Raw genomic sequence first — 20355 nt, forward strand, 5'->3', positions numbered from 1 at the left:
ATACAGTTTGCAAACCATGCAGCACACTCATTCGATGTGTATTATTCAGTGGTTTTTATATATTCACAGATAGATGCAATTCTTACCATAGCAATTTTAGTACATTCTCATCATCCTAAAAAAAAAACAAAACCCATAGCCTTTAACCGTCACCCCTCCAAGCCTCTCCAGCCCCTTGAAAACACTAGTCTAAGTTCTGTCTCAGTGGATTTGTCTCTCCTGGACATTTCGTGTAGGGGTACTCTTATGGCCTTTGATGTCTGGCTTTTTTAACTCAGCATGTTTTCAAGGTGTTTTTTTCCACTTAGCATAATGTTCATCCACATTGTAGCATATATCAATTCTTTGTTCTTTTCCATTTTTTTTTGCCTAGCTGTATGGCATGTGTGCGTGCGCTCAATCACTTTGTGTCCAACTCTTTGCAACCCTGTGGACTATAGCCTTCCAGGGACTCTCCAGGCAAGAATACTGGAGTGGGTTGCCAAGCCCTCCTCCAGATCTCCTTGACCCAGGGATCGAAACTGCATCTCCTGCATCTCTTGCATTGCAGGCAGGTTCTTTACCCACTGAGCCACCTGGGAAGCCCGCTGTGTGGCATGCAGGATGCTAATTCCCTGACCAGGGATTGAACCCAGACTCCCTGCTGTGGAAGCTCAGAGTCCTAACCACCGGACCACCAGGGAATTACTTCGTTCTTCTTATTATTGCATAATATTCAACAGTATAAATATACCACATTTCATTTATCTGCTCATTATTTGATTGTTTCAGTTTTGGCCGGTATGAGTTATGTTGTGCGAACATTTGTATACAAGTTTTTTGTGTTCATCTGTTTTCGTTTCTTTTGGCTGTCTCCCACAGAGTGGAATTGCTGGGTCATATGGTAACTCTATATTTAACTTTTTGAGGCACTGCCAGGTTTTTCCACAGTGATTGCACCATTTCGTATTCCCACCAGCCATGCATGAGGGTCCCAGCTTCCCTATTTCTTTGCTAAAACATGTTACGATCTGCCTTTTTGAGACTGTATTCTCATTGACCCTGCTGTACTACAGAGTCTGCCAGGCTTGGGTTCAAATGCTATCAGCTGTAGTCTGTCGGGCACACGGGCTCTCTGTGTCCCTTCATGGGAAATGACATAAGAATCTCAATTTTACAACCAACAGGAACCTACTGTAGAGCACAGGCAACTCTGCTCAATGTTACGTGGCAGCCTGGATGCAAGGGGAGTTTGGGGGAGGATGGATACATGTATGTGTATGTCTGAGTCCCTTCATTGTCCACCTGAAACCATCATAACATTGTCAATCAGCTATACCCCAATACGAAATAAAAAGTTAAAGAAAAAAGGAATCCTTCCTTCCTGGCTGTCAGGAGGTGACCCGCAGAATCAGGGCTATGCTAACTGTACAGTGAGGTACACACATCTTGTTTTTATAATCCAGGGCAGGTGCAGTCTGTATAAAGTTCCTGAGATGCACCCCACCCGGTTCACGGTCTCTCCCCAACACTGGCCCTGATTCTGGCATACAGCAGGCACTTGCTAAGTGCAGACCCTCAGTGCTGCCCAGGAACCTCCCTTAGTGGAAGTGGCCGAGCCCCCTGCCTGCCTGGGGACCCTGAGACCCATGTGGGACAAGGCGCTGGGCCACCCTGCAGCCTCTACAGGACTCTCCGTTTGCTTTAATGGCTTTGAAATCTTTTCCTTCCCTAAGAGGAAAAGTTCTTTCTGTTGAGAATCTGTCGTCCTCTCAAAGCAGAGGCTAGGCAGTTTTGCCAGCGACAAAAACAGTGACCGCCATTGCTGTCACATCCTAGCAGTGACCCTTGTTCCTATTTAGTCAAACCAGTGAGCATTTGCTGGGTGCCCTGAGCACCCTGCTTTCTCTTCCTACTCCCCTTTTTCCTGCCAGGCAGGCCCGCAGGCTTTCAATCAGCCAGTACGTTCCCCCAATTTTTCTTTTCTTGTGGTAAAACACACGTAACGGAATTTGCTTTCGTAAGCCATTTGTGTGTACAGTTCGGTGGCGTGAAGATCATTCATACTGTTGTACCCGCATCACTGTTGCAGGAACGGGGGACCCCTTCCAGGGCCCGGGGGTGGGCTCTTGTCTAGCGCTCAGAAATGAATTGTCCGAGGAGACACACGTGCTGATGAAGCAAGAGACTTTACTGGGGAGGGGCACCCTGGGTGGAGAGCAGCAGGGTAAGGGAGCCCAGGAGGACCGCTCTGCCCCATGGCATGCAGTCTCAGGTTTTATGGTGATGGGGTTAGCTTCTAGGTTGTCTTTGGCCAATCGTTCCGACTCAGGGCCCTTCCTGGTGGTGCACACAGAGCTTAGCTAGGATGGATTCCAGTGGGAAGGATTCTGGGAGGTCAGCAGGACAGATGGACTGGAGTCTCCGCTCTCCTTTTGACCTTTCCTGAATTCTTCTGGTTGGTGGTGGCTTGTCAGTTCCATGTTCCTTACCAGGACCTCCCGTCATAAGATAACTCACGCAGGTGGTTACTGCAGTGCCCATCACTACCATCCATCTCCAGAACTCTTGTCATCTTACAAAACTGAAAGTCTATACCCATTAAACTCCCACCCCCTCCAGCTCAACCAACCAGTATCTTAAAAGAACCTACTAAGTACCAGAGGCTTGTCCAGCAAACAAGACAGACATGGTCCTTGCCTCGTGGAAACTGATACCCATTGTTCAGATGAGAATACCGGGGCACTGAGAGGGAGAGGCTCTTGCTCACGGCCCCTACCTCATCAGCGGCAAAGCAGAGTTTGAACTCACAGTGGGCACAGGGGCCAAGATCCAGCCTCCCGGCCCAAGATGAGTCACTTCCTTGTATGGGGCCTCAGTGGGCCAGTCTGTGAAATGGGGGTCAGGAGGGAGTAGGGTTAGCCATATTGACGCGGAGGGCTCCTGCCTCTTCCCCCTCACTCCGGAGAAGATCAAACATTATCCCTGACCCTACCGCCTCCAGTCCCCTCCAGCACCCTCCTAAGCCCGCCAGGCTCCTCTGTCCATGGGATTCTCCAGGCAAGAACACTGGCACGGGTAGCCATGCTCTTCTCCAGGGGATCTTCCTGACCCAGGCATTGAACCCAGGTCTCCTGCATTGCAGGCAGATTCTTTACCATCTGAGCCTCTAGGGAAGCCCCCAGCATCCTCCTACTGAATTATCCTTTTTTTTTTTTTTTTATTAATATTTGCTTATTTATCTGGCTGTGCCAGGTCTCAGTTGTGGCATGTGGCATCTAGTTCCCCAAGCAGGGATTGAACCCGGCTCCCCTGCATTGGGAACGCAGAGGCTTAGCTCCCAGGCCACTAGGGAAGCCCCTCTTTTTCTTTCTTTTAAGAAGAGGCTTTCTCCAGAAATGGGCTCCAGACTAGATATGCCCAGGACTCCTCTGCATCCCGCCCTGACCCACCCCCAGCCCGGAAGGCCCCAAACAGAAGGGCTTTTCCTCCTCAGGGAGGTATAAGGGGCCCTCTGTTTACATTCCTCACTGCCAGATAACTGCCTGCCTGCCCTGTTTAAGATCCTGGAAGCCCAGAGGAGAGATTCCTCTCTCTCAAATCCTCAGGGACAGAGCTTTGGCGAGGTCACGGTTCCTTCTAAGCCCCCATCTCCCATCTGTAAAATGGGCACAGCAATCCCCGCCGCACAGCCTGGGGGGAGGAAGGTTTACTTGACACCCTCCACCCCCACTCCCACCTCTTGCTCAGTAAGTTCTTTACTAAGGTTTCTTTTTTGGTAATTGTTTCAGACTGGCAGTTTGCATTTTCTTTTATTTCTGTTTGTTTTGGCTGCGAGGCGTGCAGGACTTTAGTCCCCTGACCAGGGGCTTCCCATGTGGCACTAGTGGTAAAGAACCCAGCTGCCAATGCAGGAGACATAAGAGACTCGGGTTCAGTCCTGGGTTGGGAAGATCCCTTGGAAGAGTAAATGACAACCCACTCCAGTATTCTTGTCTGGAGAATTCCATGGACAGAGGAGCTGGTCAGGCTACAGTCCATAGGGTCTCAAAGAGTCGTACCTGACTGAAGCATGTATGCCCGACCAGGGAGCGAACCCGTGCCCCCTGCAGTGGAAGCACAGGGTCTTAACCACTGGACCACCAGGGAAGTCCTCGACCAGTGGTTTGAACACAGCACTTCCATTAAGATTGTCTCTCCAACAATTCTCAAATTCCACTTTCTGGCTGCTGGACCAGTGCACCCTGGCAGCTATTTCTGCTTGCAAGCTGTTGAGGAAGGACCCACCCCACCATCTTCCCAATGTGGGAGTCAGCTCAGTTTAGAGAAAAGAATAACAATAAAAAGGGTTAAGGCTGTTCTTCGGCCTCTGCATGGACCTGGTGCCCTCAGCCTCTTCACTGTGATGTGAGGGGAAACCGAGGCAGAGTAGGGACTGGCTGCTCAGCTGGTGAGTCACAGAGCCAGGGCTTGGGCTCCGGGAGTCTGGCTAGAGGAGTCGAGCCAGTCCTGGCAGAAGTGAGCTGCCTGTCCATGAGGGTATTCAAGTGTCTGGGGTAGAAAGTGGGACTGCGCGGTGGGGCTCACCTTCTCCATAAAAGAACACTGGTTGGTGGCCTACTCAGTCCAGGCTCTGTGCTAGGCGCTGGGTAAAGAGGTGAGGTTCAAAGGCGCTCGCGTTGGTTTAGTCCCGGATGGTTCTGTCTGTAACACAGGTGCCTCCGCTGCTGGAAGTCTGGAGCTACCCAAAGGCCGGGACCTAGTGCACACTGTCTCTGAATTGACTGCTGAATGAGCGGAAGCGTGGAGGAATCGGCGACAAGCCCATTACCAGATGGGGCAGCAGTCCCGGGCTGACGAATTCAGGAGCCGGTGGTCTCAGGAGTCCAGCCAGAGGCACCCCACGCCCCCTACGAAGCGCCTGCCCCTGTACCTGGGGTGATGACGCCCGTTTTCCAGGTGAGGAAACTGAGGCCCCGCTTCCGCCCCCCACTCCCCGCGCCCTTCCCGCAGGGGCGCGGGTCCCAGGCGCGGGGTAGGCTTGGTGCCTCGTCTCCGGGGCGGGCGGCGTGGGCGGGGTGCAGCCGGGGGTGCAGCCCGGGGGCGGCGCGCGCGGTGGAACCTGAGCTCGGGGAGGAGGGACGCGGCGGCTCCGGGCGGGCGCGGGGCGGGCTGCCGGGATTCAGGAAGCGCCGCGCTCCCGGCCGCCGGCGCCCGCCGAGCCCTCTCGGAGGTGAGTGGGGTCTGGGCCTTCGGGGCGGGGACCCCCGGGAGAGACGGCACAGCCAAGGACCCCGCGAACCCCCAGGTACGTCTTGGAGGCTGCGGAGTGCCAGCCTGGGGCGCGGGATCCGTGGGGGTCCTTTGGGCTGGGCACCACCTCTCTGGGCTTCCCTTTCCCTACCTGCCAAGTGGGCGCTAACCTCGGCTCCCGGCTCCGGGAATGCAGGCCTGGGGGAGGGAGGTACCCGCTCCCCCGGAGATCCAAGCCCAGGAACCAAACACAGGAGGCCTTGCAGCCCACCTCGCGGTCACCTCCTTTTTGGTGGGCTTGGAAGAGGGAGTTGGGTGCCTGGGGGTTTGCCTTCAATCTCCAGGAAGGGTTGGGAGTCTGCAGCTTCCAAAGATCATTTCTTCATTACTGAGCCCCAGAGAGAGGGCTCGTCTCCCAGGAGGCAGGAAGATCTCTAATCTCCCCTCCAGCTCTGCCGGGACACCCTGGGAGGTCTCTGAGAACTGGGAGAGACCGCCTACCCTCCCACATGCCTGGCGGTTTCCAACCATGGACACCCTTGCCTGGCCCAGCACCAGCCGGTTTCCTCCATCCGTTCTCCCTATTTTGCAGATGAGGAAACTGAGGCCCAGGTCAGGGATATAGCCAAGGGGAATTTAAAGCCAGGGCTGTCCAGCTCCAATGTCCTCCCTGCATGGAGCCCAGGGGCTGTCGTGGAAGTCGCCAAGGAGAGGGTGGACTTATGGCCACGGAGTGTCTAGAACCAAGGACTTCTGCTGGGGGGTGGAGGTGGGGCGTGATCTCGGACACTGAGACCCTCTGGAGGGTTTGAGCTTTGCCCCTTTATCATAGGGGCAAGGATGGGGTCACTGGGTGAGGAGATGGCCTCTTAAGAGAGGTCAGGTATGAGGGTCAAGCGTGGATTGTCTGTGAGGTTAAAAGTGGGGCCTGTGTGGGTCTGAACCCTCACTTGGCCACCTGCTTCTGTGTGATCTCGGGCTACTTCTTTAGCTGTCTGAGAGACAGACAGCTCATCTAGAAAATGGGGGTGGGCTGAGGGCGCCCCTGGGCTGAAGCAAGGACAGCCGACCTGCGAGGGGCCCCACACTGCCTGGAGCCCAGCCTAAGGATATGAGGTTTGCGCTGGTGGTTGTTGCCCCAACATCTTCTCAACGGAGGGGGTGAAATGTGAAGTGTGAAAGTCATTCAATTGTGTCTGACTCTTTGGGACGCTATAGACTGCAGCTCACCAGTCTCCTCTGTCCATGGAATTCTCCAGGCCGGAATACTGGAGTGGGTAGCCATTCCCTTCTCCAGAGAATCTTCCCAACCCAGGGATTGAACCCAGGTCTCCCGCATCACAGGCAGATTCTTTACCAGTTGAGCCCCCTGGGAAGCCCAATGGAGGGGGTGAAAAAGGTAATTGGCCTTTTCCACATTTATCTAGATCATTCTATTTGAACGGTGGTGGGAGCCAGAAAGGCCAGGGACCCCTTTCCCCACTTCTATTGGTAAACCGGAGCGGGGAGGGGCTCCTAAGACAAACGACAAATGAGTCCTGGGCCAGTCAGGTTCACACTTGTATTAATAGAAGCAGGGTGGGGTCATTTCCAAGTGGAGTTTCCCCAGGTTTAGAGAATGGGCGCCTGAGGAAGAAGTGTGTGAGAGACTAGTAAAGACGCCTCGAATCCCCCAAGCGAAATCCAGACCAGATGCCTTCTATCCAGCCTGGGCTGTGGACTCCCCTCCCACCTCATCAGCTGTGCAGGTGTGAGCTGGGCCTCAGCCATTTCCTCCTCTGTCCATCAAAACCCCCTTGCAAAGCTGCCCTGGGCCAGCCCTCGACTGGGCACTGAGGCGTCAGACCCCCGCCTAGCCCCAGCCTGGGTGAGGGGGTCGGTGAACTGTGTGGTTCAAGAGAGCCCGTGGGATGGGAGGGAGGGCTGCCTCCTCCCCCGCAGCTGTCTCCCTGACCCTGGCATTGCCCTCAGGCAACACCCACACCAGCCCCAAGAGCACCCAGCCAGGGAGCGTGTGTGCTCCGGATGGCTGGGGCTCAGGGGAGCGGGCTGTGGGTGGGATTGTGATGATCGGGAACCCGGAAGGGCTTGATCAAGGTGGCCTTGGAGGCTCACCTGAAGGAGTAAATGCAGATGCTGGGGGAAAGGGTATTCAGGTAAAGACCTGACTTCTACTCGTCACCAGGTGGTGAAACTAGCAGAGCTGAGACGTTGTCCCGTTTGTCTGGAGCGTGACACGAACAGGAAGGACAAGGGATCAGACAGGCAGTGGGCTGGGTCAGACCCAGAAACCCTGCAAGTCCAGCCTGGGAGGGCCACGCCGGATGTGTGGTCTGGAAAGGCCCTTGGAGTCGGGGCTGGGTGGGGAGGCCGGTCCCCAGGCGGAGAAGTCATCCAGCCAGAGGTGTGAGGCCCCAGGTAGGGGCTGGCACCCCCAGTAGGCGGCTGGAAGATGGAGGGAAAGCACTATGCAAGCCTTGATCTCAGGGCGCCTGGCACATGGTGCGCAATTAACCCCACTTGCACAGTTGAGTGCCCGAACACAGCATTTTGAGAGGGCCAGAGTCCTTTGAGGTCCTTCATGTGTCCCTGGGAGGGAGGCGGCCACATGGACAGCGGGCGGCTCTACACCTCCCAGGCCCTCAACCTGCTATGTGCCTCAGTTTCCCCCATTCGACTCTAGGAAAAACATTCCAGGCCCCTCCTCAGTTCACGGGGGAACCCAAGGACCAGCTCCTCCTGACTCACGCAGGATCTGGGGAGCCGAGGGAACATTTCCTGCCAGCAGGCCCTCTGGAATGCTCCGTATTGCCAGGTTGGGGCGGAATTCACCTGTTAAAGATTAATTCAGACCTCTCAAGAAGCCTGTGGTCCTGAGACCCGCAGCTGCCACTCTGAACTCTGGGTGCAAGGTTCTGTCTGGCTTCAGCCAAGCATAGGCTGCGTTAGCAGTCATTATGATGACAGTGAGCATTTACTGAGCACTTACTGTGTGCCAGACACTGAGCCCGAGACTAAGTACATTTGGATGCGAAGCTAGGATGATACCCATTTTTGAGAGGGAGGAATTGAGGTCAGGATGCTAAAGTTGCTGGCCCACCTGAGGAGGGCCAGAACTAAGGTCTGAACTCCATTTATCTGACTGTGAATCAGTGCCTAGGAATTTCCGTGGTGGTCCAGTGGCTGAGACTCCGCACTCCCAGTGCAGGGAGCCCAGGTTCGATTCCTGGTCAGGGAACTAGATCCCGCATGCCGCCACTAAGACACAGTGCAGCCAAATCAATAAAAGTAGATACATATAAAATCCATGTCCCTTAACTTCCAAGGTGGCCTGTCCCCATTTGTCTAGATCTGGGGTCATGGGAAGATAGTCTGCAGTTTAGAGGTAAGAGCCTGAACTGTTTAGACAGGCCCGGACTTAACTCCTGTGCCTGCTGCCTTCTCCCCAGGGGAGCTCAGGCACGTCACCATACCTTTGAGTCTCAGTTTCCTCGTCTGCCAAATGGGGCTGTCAGTCCCCTCTCTGCAAGGACAGTCCAGAGCACACGGAGGGGGTTCCGAGCACCGTCTGCTTCCTCATCCTGTCCCCCAGCCTGTTCCAGGGCGCGTTTTCCTGCAGCTCATCCCTCCGAGAGCCCCTCTGTGCCAGGAAGGCGGGAGCAAGGGGCAAAGCTGGACTTGCACTTGGACAAGAGATGCTGCCTTTGCAGCTCGGAAGTGCTTACAGGCCTTGGCTGAGCGCCAGGGCCGTCAGAGTTTCCCACTTTCCTGACTTAGTGCTTACATGAGGGCTGGAGCCTAGCTACCTGGTTCACACCCCAAGTCTCAGGAAGTTCCCTCACTCCTGGGGCCTCAGTTTCCTCACCTGTAAAATGGGGTGACGACTGTGCAGGCTTTGTTGGGGTGGTCGTGGACAGTCTCCAGAGCAGCACAGGCTGTTCAGCATGTAACCAGTGTTTATTGCCTGATGGCCTATTGCCTTGATGGGGTCGCAGCATCACCCGCACTGGAGTTGGGCAGGGCAGGAATGCTGAGTCCCATTTTACAGCAGAGGAAACCGAGGCTCAGAGAGAGCAGCAATTTGCCAAGGGATGCCCTGCCGGCTTATGGAAGAGCTGGACCTGAAAGCTAGGTCCCAGTGACCCCTAGGGTCCCTGAAAAGCCCAGTGGCTGGCCCAACTTCCTTCCCAGAAAGCCACTGGGACTGTCCGGTCCTAGAGTCTGACCCACTTCCGTTCACATCCCAGCTCAGCCACTCGCTGCTGTGTGACTTCAGGAAGTGGCTTAACCTCTCTGTTCCTGGGGCTGCCACCTCTGGGGTTTGCAGGAGGTCACAGCAAAGCAGTTGAGGGGGATTTGGATCCTTCTGGCTGCCCACTCCTGCCCCGGCCTGGGCTCCCCCTGCCTCAGGTGCCCTGGAGTTCCCTTGAGCTGTCACCCTGGCCAAGCAGGAATGAGGAAGGGAGGCCAGGCCCTCGCTTTCACTGTGACTCTGATTTCCTTCCCACCTCTGAGCCCCGTCCTGGTCATCGGCTTCCCCCTTCTGCCCTTCTGGCTGTGTGACCTCAGGCCGGTCACGCCATCTCTCTGAGCTTGTTTCCTCATCAGTGACAGTCACAGACGGCACACCAGGGGCATCGGAGGCCCTCACAGGTCTGCTCCAGATGAGATCAGAGGGCGGGAAAGGCTCGGGAAGGAGGTGGTGGTGTGGGGGCAGACAGGAGGGCCATTGACCAAATGGGAGTGCGCTTATTTTTCTTTGGGTGGTGAGTAACGGCCATCCCTCCCACCCCTGCCCTGCCCACCCGCAGCACAAAGAGCTCCTCAGTCTCACCGGATGCCAGTTTTTCCCCGAGGGTGGAGTGGCCTGGCTTCCACCTCACTGACCAGGAAGGCTGACCACCTTCTGGGACGGCTCGTCAAGGGTGTGTATGGAGCAGGCACTTCCAGTGCGTGTCCCCAATGAGCCCTCCAGGTTCAGGGGAGACCCCGGCGGCCAAAGGGCCCACAGATCTCGGACGGGGACCAGCTGGCCTGGTTCACTCCTGTCCCTGTGCCCCGTGGCAGAGAGGAGGGACTCAGGAATACCTGTGGATAGAGCAGACAGATGAAGCAAGGAAGGACCGAGTGACTCAACAGACAGATCAGCCAGGTGGGGGCATCAGGAAAACCCGCCTGCTCAGATTCAGACAGGGACTCAGGCAAGAGTCCTGGCCTGCCTGAGCCTCAGTCTCCTCATCTGCAAAATGGACACATGGTAGCTGTTGCCATCGCCGTCGCGGGAGGATGTTGAACATCGTAGGTCAGAGAGCCCAGCACGCAGCAGGCGCTCAGTACATTATCTGTTCAAGGATGGGAAGGAGGGGGTGTCCAGCTGGTTAGTTGGGCAGAGGTGCAGCTGTGAAGGGCTGTCTGTCCTGTGGAGAAGGACTTAGCTGCGATTCCTTTCATTTATATCTCTGCATTCATCCATTTGGTCATTCATTTGGCAAGTATGTCTTGGGCAGCTGCGATGTGCCAGGCCCTGTTCTAGGCCCCAGGAACTCGGGTGACTGTAACAGAAGAGGCCCCCGCTCTCCTAGAACTGGCATCCAAGTTCCCAACATCTGGGACAGTGTTTTATGAGCCTCCCTCTTGACACCCACAGTCCCAGGCAACCCAGTGGTGGGTGCTGTGATTAGCTGCTCTTAGAAGTGAGGCGACTTCCCTGCTGGTCCAGTGGCTAAGATTCTGTCCTTCCAATGCAGGGGGGTCATGGGTTCGATCCCTGGTTGGGGAACTAAGATTCCCACATGCTGTGCTGTGCAGCCAAACAAAACAAAACAAAACAAAATTAGAAATAAGGAAACTGAGTCTCAGAGAGGTGACAATCTGCCTGGGGTCACACAGCTACTAAGCAGCAAAGGCACAATGAAAACTACAAGTCTGTTCTGGCCCACCCCGAGACTTCCAAGGGGCGTGGCATTTAGAAAAGTGACCCCAAGGAAAGGGCTTCATACACTCTAAAGGCATGAACTCAAATGGGCTTAAAAGCAGGTGGTTGGAATCCCAACCACATTCCCCTCCTGTGGAGTTGTGACCTCAGCTGGGTCTCCTGGTCTCTCCGAGCCTCAGTTTGCTCATCTGTGAAATGGGGCTGAGAGGTCAGTGCAAGCGTGCTCAGCACACGATGGGTGTTGGATAAATGTCAGCCCCTCCCCTCCATTCTCTCCAGTCATAGTTTATTCCCTTGAGAATGGAAATGATAATAACTTCTAGAGTTATTTTTTTGGATTAAAACAGAAGGTGTATGTGATATGTACCAGAGGGCTGTGGGCACTGCTAACGTGGGCATTCAAGCAGTTAGCCAGAGACACAGCCTCCTGTTGGTGTAGGCTGCAGGTAAGGCGGGCCGGGGCAGCAAGAGGATCTTGAACCTGGTTTTCTGCTGCCTGGGGCACCCTTCCCTGGCTCCTGCCTGGCCCATTCATTCCATGGTGTCTGCTCTCTTCTCTGAATTTTGCCCAGGGGTGTGAGATGGAGGGGTGGGTGTTGGTCTGCATGGGTGGATGTCCTGCCTCCTCGGGGCCTCAGTCTCCCAGCTGGGTAATGGGACAGTGATGCAGGAGAGATGGGGACGAGGAGGGGAGAAAAGGCTTTCAGAAGGCGAGGTCTCCGAGCAGAATCACGAGTTTTGGCTTTGGACCTGGGATGTCTGTGTCCCAGAGCTGCTTCCGCCCTGCCCTCTCTGGGCTCTGTCTCTCTAGCTGTTAATTGAAGAAATAAAAGGCAGCTGCCATTGTTAACACTTACCACGCACCAGGCACTGGCTTAAACTTGTGAATTATCAATTCAGTCCATCATCTTCCATGATCATTCAGTCCTCATGGCAGCCTTTTGGTGTAAGAGCTATCATTTTATTTTTTCATTCAAAGCGTGAACGCAGAGTCCAACCAGTAACTATAAAGCAAATATGTGAGTTTATCCTTCCCACATGGCAGTGATCATTTCCCCCGTTTTACAGATGAGGAAGCTGAAGCCTAGAGAGAAGTGACTTGCTCCCGGCCACCCTGTCAGGAAGTGGCTGGTGGGGAAGAGAACACAGGTGGGGTGGTTTCTAAGGCTGCAGAATCCTCCCTTGGCCAGGGGTGGGAGGTGTAGTCTCTGTGGCTGTGACTGTCCTCTTGTAGAGGGGCTGGGCTAGAGAGACGGGGCTTCCATATTCCATGCTACCTGGGCTGGGTAGCATCGTGCTCTGAGCAGGGCTAGGTTAGAGGGATGGGAGGGGGCGAGACCTCGGGAGAAGGAGCCAGAGCCTCCTGGGACAGAACCTTCATGTCCTCGAGTCCCCCGCTGTGCACCAGTCCCTGTGCTGCCCCCTCTATGAGCATCTAAGCTCACGACATCTCCTTGTCAAAACAAGGAAACTGAGGCTGGGGAGGGGACGTGACTTTCCCGAGGTCATCAAGCTGCAAAGGGTTTCTGTGATGTAACTCACATGCAACTCACTCTTTCAGTGTGTGCAATTTAGTGGTTTTGTAGAATGTTCAGGGTTTTAGAGACGACACCACTGTCTAACCCCAGTACATTTTCATCATCCCCAAAATGAACCCCATCCCCACTAGGTCACTGTCCCCCCACTCCCCCCAGCTCCTGGCAGCTGTCCCTCTGCTTCTTTTCGATGGACGTGCCTGTTCTGGACATTTCCTGTACATGGGATCCTATCACACTTCACCTTCTGTCTTGCTCGGAGTGTGCTCTTAACCCATTCAGCCGCACCACCTCCCGGTGCTTCCCACCCTGGGGCCGGGGACCTTGGAAGCGAATGGGGGGCCCTGAGAGCTCAGAGGGATCCTTGTGTGTCCTGTCGGAATCCCTCCGGCCAAGGACTTGCAGAATGACCGAGTGAGGTCGTGGTCACATCAGCCTTGCCCTTTGTGGGGCCTGGTGAGTCACCCCAGCCCTGCCCCTCTTGGGTGCGGGGGACCCAACGGGACACTGGGGCTCTGTCTGCCCTGGACAAGCAACCACTGTGCAGCAGACAGGAAGCAGGCAGGGCCGAGACCTGCTGGGTAAATACGGGCTGGCTGGGGAAGGTGCCCTGTGTGGCGTGATGCCCCCTGCTGCTCCCACCCACTGGGCCGGGGGAGCCTCAGCAGCCTGGCCAGGGAGCCAAGCTCCCAGTGGCGGCTGCTCTGAGGTGGCTGCCAGCATCCCAGGCTCTGGGCCCAGCTGCTTGGCCCTCCTGGCTGTCACACCTTCCTTGATCCTCAGTTTGTCTGTTTATCCATCTTCTGATAAAGATACTGCAGTGACACCGATGCTGCCGACAGCAACCGTCTCCTGCTGGGTGTGTATTCCTTGCCTTCCCTGGTAGCTCAGCGGGTAAAGAATCCACCTGTCCTGGGTTGGGAAGATCCCCTGGAGAAAGGATCGGCTACCCACTCCAGTATTCTTGGGCTTCCCTGGTGGCTCAGATGGTCAAGAATCTGCCTGTAACGCAGGAGACCTGGGTTCAATCCCTGGATGGGGAAGATCTCCTGGAGGAGGGCATGGCAACCCACTCCGATATTCTTGCCTGAAGAATCCCCACGGACAGAAGAGCCTGGCGGGCTACAGTCCGTGGGGTCGCCAAGAGTCGGACGCGGCTGAGTGCAGCACGGCGCTCCCTACCTGGCGCTAGGATCAGTGCTTTACACACTGTCTTATTTGACTCTGTCAACCACCCCAGGGCAGGCGCTGCGGCCATCACCGTTTACAGGTGAGAAAACAGGCACAGGAAGGCCGGGTGACTTGCCCTGGGTCACACAGCTGGTGAGTGGGCAGTTTGCCTCTGGGGCCCGTGGTCCCCACCACCCACCCTGAACCACTCTCCCTCCACCCCCATCATCCGTCCTTTTCTTCTCACGTCCCCTGGTCCTGGTAAAGTATTCACTGAGGGGACTTCCCTGGCAGTCCAGTGGTCAGGACTCCACACTTGCAGTGTGCAGGGCATGGGTTTGATCCCTGGTCAGGGAACTAAGATCCCACATACCCCACAGTGTGGCTCAAATAAAAAAATAATAAAGTATCCACTAAAGGCGCAGGTCCTGGGGCCGTGTGAGTCCCAGACCTGGTTCCACATCTAAGGAGCTGGGCAACCCTGTAAGGGTGACTCTACCTCTCTGAGCCTCCGTTTCCTTACCTGGCGGGTGGGGAGGTGGATAGAGCTGGCGTTTTCTCTCTCAGTGCCAGCAAGCCTTGGGCTCTGTCCTCCTAGGCCCTTCCCCACCCACGCCATCCCTCCAGGATTGATCTAGAATGATAGGCTAGTCCAGGTTACTGCAGGAAGTGGGGGACCCCACAGCTGGGGCAGAGAGCCACAGGATGGAGGGAGCAGTCTGTCTGGGAGCCCAGAACCTCCGCCTGATCTGCCTGCCTCCCCCCACCTTCCGCCCGCCCACTCACCCATCTCGTCTCTCTTCATTCCTGTCTTCTCCCAATACCTCAGGCTGCCCGGTCCTTAGTGCCCCCTGCTGTCTCCCGGCCCCACACCCCGGACCTTGCTGTCTCCTCTGCTCTTTTATCTGTGGCACGTGTCAAGCCCTCCTCCTCGCTGCCTCTTCCTGGGCCCGTCAGGATCAATCAGTGCCACTTCCTCCTGCCTGTCTCCTTTCAGAACTTCAGTGGACCTTGCCTGACTGTTTAAGCAAGCAGATATTTACTGGTGCCTTGGCATAACGCTGAATGCCGGGGAGACAGCCAGCACAGAATAGTCCCTCCTTCATGGAGCTCACACTCCAGAGGAGAAGAGAGAAAATGAATGAAAGGGTGATATAAGCAAAGGTCAAAGTTTAATCACGAGAAGTGCCGTAAAGGGAGGCCCAGTTTGCTGTAAGAGTGAGCACAAGGAGCTGGTTTAGAATGGGGTGGGGTGGGGTGGGGCAGGGGGAGGAAGGCCTCTCAGAGGAAGTGCTGGTTAAGATGACACCCAGAGAAAGGGAGCCAGTGGAGGAAGACCAGCCCAGGCAAAGGCCCGGAGCAGGTCAGCCATCTGGTCCCCTCCTAGACTGAGTTCCCCGAGTTTCCACTCTTCTCTGCTTCCTCGGTGCCCTGCACACACTTGGCACTCAGCAGATGCCTGTTGGCGTGCATCGGTCCCAGCTCCCTGGCATTCCTCCCCCTGGGGTGGAGCAGCCCCTGCACGCCTGAACTTGCCCCCAGATCTAAGCAGCTTTCCTCGCTCACGTAATCAGGAGGATGGGATTTGACAAGGACGTGCCAGGGTTTCCATGAGCTCAGGCAAAGCCCTGGGGTAACAGCGAGGGTGGGCCCCTTCTTCTGCCAGAAGAAGGGTGCGGGGTATGGAGCCAAAGCCCTCCAGCCCACCCCTGCTGCACCCGGGATTGCCAGGGAGAAGCACCTGCCGTTCATGCGGTCTTGCGGTTTGCTGTTCGTTGAGGGCTTACTGTGTGCCAGGTGCTTGACTCAGTTCCTATAATCCTCAGGGTGACCCACTTAAGTCCCCCGGGGCAAGTGAGGCCTGCGAGGCTCAGAGAGGCCAAGTGACTAGCTCAGGCTCACCTGGTTAATGAGCAGTAGGGTCTGGGCACCAACCCCGATCGGTCTGACGTCAACATGCACGTTCTTTCCCAGACCCACCAGCTCCCACCAGGTGCACCCTCCTCTGTCGGGCCAGGGAGTGTGGATTTAGCTGCCCTGACCGAGTCCTCAGGGCCATCAGAGCCAAATGCGTGACCTTCAGCCATGTTTCTGGAGAGCTTGGGGTCTGACCCGGGCAGAGAGGAAGACCTGGGGGACCCTGGCTCAGCCCTGTATCTCCTGATCTCCTCGTCCTGCACCCGTGAATTCACCGCTCCCAAGCCCTTCCTGTCTAACCAGCTCTCATCCCCAGACATACCTCAGCTTCTTGCTCTGTCTGGCTATTTGCTCTGTTTTCTCACCAGGTCAGCCCCAGGAGGGCAGGAGTTCTTTGTCTTGCTCACATCTGTGCCCCCAAGACCTGGCACATGATAGATTCTCAGGAAACACTTGTTGAGTAAATACATGGGTGAATGGCTTCCAGTCCTGTTCTTTGGGCCCTGGGATTCAGACGCGTCCATCCTGCCACAATTACTATCTGTGTGTGGACTGCTGCCTAGTATATATTATGATGTGGGTGTGTGTGTTAGTGACTCAGTGGTGTTCAACTCTTTGTGACCCCATGGGACGGTAGCCCACCAAGCTCCTCTGTCCATGGGATTTCCCAGGCAAGAATGCTGGAGTGGGGTTGCCATTCTCTTCTCCAGGGGATCTTCCCAACCCAGGGATTGAACCCAGGTCTCCTGCATTGCAGGTGGATTCTTTACCATCTGAGACCCCTGGGAAGCCTATATATGTGTGTGTGTGTGTGTATATATAGATAGGTTTGCTTAAAAACGTTTGAAATCCGCCACAGTAAATGAATGCAGTGGTCACACAGCCTGTGGGGACGTCCACACTTGGCGTAAATGTCCTTCGTTGAGCCCCTGATACGCTCCTGGTGCCAGCTGGGCGCTGCCCCCTGCAGAGGCATTCCCAGGGGCTCACAGTAGGCACACGCATGCGCATGAGCACAGGGGGAAAAGAGAGGAGGAAACATACACGATATTTACACGCAGAGGAGAGTCAGGAGGACTCTCAGCCTCCCTGTCCTGGCTGGCACCCCTCCTTCCCCCTAAGTCTGGCACGGATTTGGAATGTGTAATAACAGCCTACAGGGCAAATGAGAACAGGGAGTGATCTCGATCCCCAACCACAGAGAACGCCAGTGTTTGGGGAGGGGACTGCCACAGAGCAGGCTGTGTGTGTCCGCTTGTGAACAGGCGTGTACGTGCACGCTGGTGTCTGTACACACTTGGGTTGTGCGCTGTGGAGGGAGTCCAAAGTCCAGTTCTTCAAGGTCACCCACTCTGTGTGGCGTCATCTCAGCGGCCTCAGTTTTCTCAGCTGTGAAATGGGAGCATTGCAACTTTGCTCACCAGGCCCTAGCGGATTAACTGAGGGAGAGGCTGGGAGGACTTGGTGAATGTTAATAAGGACTGTGAATGCATGGCTGTAGGACCACCCCGTGCGTGTACCTGGGGAGGGTGGGTATGCTGGGATTGTATCATAATGGTGATGATGATTCAAGTATTTGTCAAGGGGCCTCCCTGGTTAAGATGCTTAACCGGGTGCTTCCACTGCAGTGGTCAGGGAACTAAGATGCTGCACAGTGTGGCCAGAAAATAGACAAAAATACAAAAAACATTTGTCAGGTGCTTATTAGGGGCCCAAGAGACACCTGACCTGCCCATTAACCTATAGGATAGAAGCTGTTTTGCAACTCTCATTTTGTATGCAGGGAAACTGAGGCTCAGAGAGGTTAGCATGGGCTGATGGTAATAATCCTCTCGAGGGGCCATTGTGCACCTTGAACAAGATACTCTAAGGGTTTGGTGTGGCACCCGGCCCCCAGGCCATGCTGTCAACTGAGGGGTTAGGGTAGCCCAGCCTCCACAGCCAACTGCCTGGGTTTGAGTCCTGGTTTTGTCACTAAGCACTTCCCTGGTTGCTCAGATGGTAAAGAAGTTGCCTGCAATGCAGGAGTGCTATGCTGTGCTTAGTTGCTCAATCAGGTCCAACTCTTCGCGACCCCATGGTCTGTAGCCCTCCAGGCTCCTCTATCCATGGCGATTCTCCAGGCAAGAATACTGGAGAATACTGCAGTGGGTTGCCATCCCCTCCTCTAGGGGATTTTCCCAACCCAGGGATCAAACCCAGGTCTCCCACATTGCAGGCAGATTCTTTACCATCTGAGCCACTAGGGAAGCCCAAGAGTACTGGAGTAGGTAGCAGCCTATCCCTTCTCCAGGAGAACTTCCCAACCCAGGAATCGAACCAGGGTCTCCTGCATTGCAGGCAGATTCTTTACCAGCTGAGCTACCAGGGAAGCCCTGCAATGCGGGAGATATCCAGGTTCAGTCCTTGAGTTGGGACGATTCCCTTGGAGAAGAAATGGCTACCCACTGCAGTATTCTTGCCTGGAGAATTCCATGGACAGAGGAGCCTGGCGGGCTACAGTCCATGGGGTCACAAAGAGTCAGACATAACTGAGTGACTGACACTTTTACTTTTCACTTTCACTTTTTCTGGCACTCACCTGCAATGTGCCCTCAGGCAAGTCACTTAACCTCTCAGAGCCTCAGTTTTCCTCATCTGTGAAAGTATTACAGGAGTACCTACCTCCAGAGGTAGATCTCTCAACCTCAGCACTGTTTTCTGGCCGGGTAGTTCCTTGTGGCAGGCACGGTCCTATGCCTTGTAGGGTGTCTGGCGCTACCCCTGGCCTTGACTCACTAGATGCCATTAGCCCTCTCTCCTCTGCACAGTGTGACAGCCAAGCATGTTTCTGGATATTGCCCAGTGTCCCTGGGGACCCGAGGCGCCCTGGCTGAGAACCACTGGTCTAGGGTTCCAGGGAGGACCAGGCAAAAGCATGTGTGTGAAGCACTTGGGCCCTCAAGAGCCCCATGATCATGGTGATGATGGGGTTTAGTTCATAATTATCGCTTCACCATAATTAATACGCTGACATTGATCCCTGTTTGCCTTGTCAAGGATGCTGGCAGTGAGTGAGTGACTGAGCGGGGATTTGAACCTGGGGCTGGCTGACTCCAGACCCCCTGTTGTGGAGCCCCAGAAACCCTGGATGCTGTCTGAGCTGAGATTTCTTAGGGGAGGGGGTACAGGCATGGTGGGGGCTGGAGGGGCTGCCTCATCTGGCCCCCACCTTGGGTGGAGGGTGTCTGGAACCCCGTGGGGACCTGGGAGGGGGTGCAGTAATTAAGAAGTATGTGCCTAAACTCCTTCTCTTCCCCTGACCCTGGGGTCCCCTCTGAGGTGAGCAGGACTGTGCCTGGGGAAGTCTAATCTCCCCCTTAGTGCCTGCACCCTGGTGGACAGCCCTCCCTGCCTCAACATACCCTCATTCCTGCATCACAGAGCTGGGATGCAGGGGGCAGCCCCTAGGGGGTCTCCATTACCCGCCTGGCAGGTGGATTGGAACTAATGTCTCCTGACTCATACTAGGCGCCGGCACCTAGTGCATGCTTCAAATTTCTTGAAGGCACTTGGCATCTCCCAAGCTTTAGGAGGTGTTGTGGTTACCCTGGTTTTACAGGTGGGGAACTGAGAGGAAGTGATTTGCCCAAGATCTCACAGCTGCTGACTAACCAGGGCCCAGAGGGGAACCGGGTAAAACCGATTTCAGCACCTGTGCACCTAGCCCTTCCTTCCCTCTGTGATTGTGCTCATCGACAGCCCCCAGGTTAATCCCAGGGTCAACACTGGACATGCCCGATCTCATTTAATTCCTCCTGCAAATGTATGAGAAAGCTACTACTATTGTACCCATTTTATAGATAAGGAGACTGAGGCTTGGGACACTCTCTCAAGGTCATGCTACACGGAAATAGCTTAGCTGGGATTAGAACCCAGGCTGGGAAAAGTCTAAAGTCCAGGCTCTGCCTCCCCATTTGTGCCCAGAGTGGGGCCCGTCCGAGGCAGGAGCTCTGACCCTCTGTGTGCCCTGCTGTGCCCGCCAAGAGAGGCCTCTTGCAGGGGCCCTCGCCTTCTCTCCTGGCAACCAAAAACAAACAAGGTGGGGACCAATCTTTACTTGTTCTTCTGCTAATGTGCGCGGAGGGAGAGATGTAGAAAAGAGAGCTTTGCAGATGTTTCTCTGCAGCCCGGGCGGGATGTGAGGAGTTCCAGGAAACTCGCCCTTGGTGTCCAGCCCACCCCGTGCGTGCTGCAGAGGGCAGGGGGCTGACAGCCAGCAGGCCCTGGTCCTTCCCTTGCCCTTCTCCTGGCTAAACATTGGGCCTGGGAGGCAGAGAGACCTGGGTTCAAGTCCAGCTCTTCTCCTTGCAAGCTGTGTGACTGGCCCCGGTCAAGCTCCATTCTCCGCACCTGACAAACGAGAATAGAGACTACCTTTGTCATCAGGTCGTGTGTCCATGTGGCACCCCTCAAGGGGCGGGGGTGCAGGCATGGACAGGCAGAGGCCTTCCCTGCCCTCTGGTACTCACAGCCCAGGATTAACTAATCCCACGAACACATGGTCGAGGGGGCTTCCCAGAGGAA

General features: G+C 55.4%; 1 protein-coding gene across 6 annotated transcripts in view; it reads left to right on the forward strand.

Moving 5' to 3' along the window:
* The first annotated feature begins 4513 nt into the window (after positions 1 to 4513).
* Positions 4514 to 20355, forward strand: part of TRPV4 (transient receptor potential cation channel subfamily V member 4) — a 37916-nt gene continuing 22074 nt past the window's right edge. For 3 of the 6 annotated variants that reach the window (XR_015144663.1, XM_086348325.1, XM_086348328.1), the window contains exon 1: positions 5159 to 5287. The gene's annotated coding sequence lies outside the window, so the exon portion shown is untranslated. Of the gene's footprint in view, positions 4588 to 4694; positions 4939 to 5158; positions 5288 to 20355 lie in introns of those variants that run through there. The other 3 variants (XR_015144664.1, XM_086348324.1, XM_086348327.1) reach the window with 2 other exon arrangements.

This window comes from Bos grunniens, chromosome 17, assembly GCF_055505025.1.
Source record: "Bos grunniens cultivar Pamir isolate PY7600 chromosome 17, Bosgru_T2T1.0, whole genome shotgun sequence".
Lineage (NCBI taxonomy): Eukaryota > Metazoa > Chordata > Mammalia > Artiodactyla > Bovidae > Bos > Bos grunniens.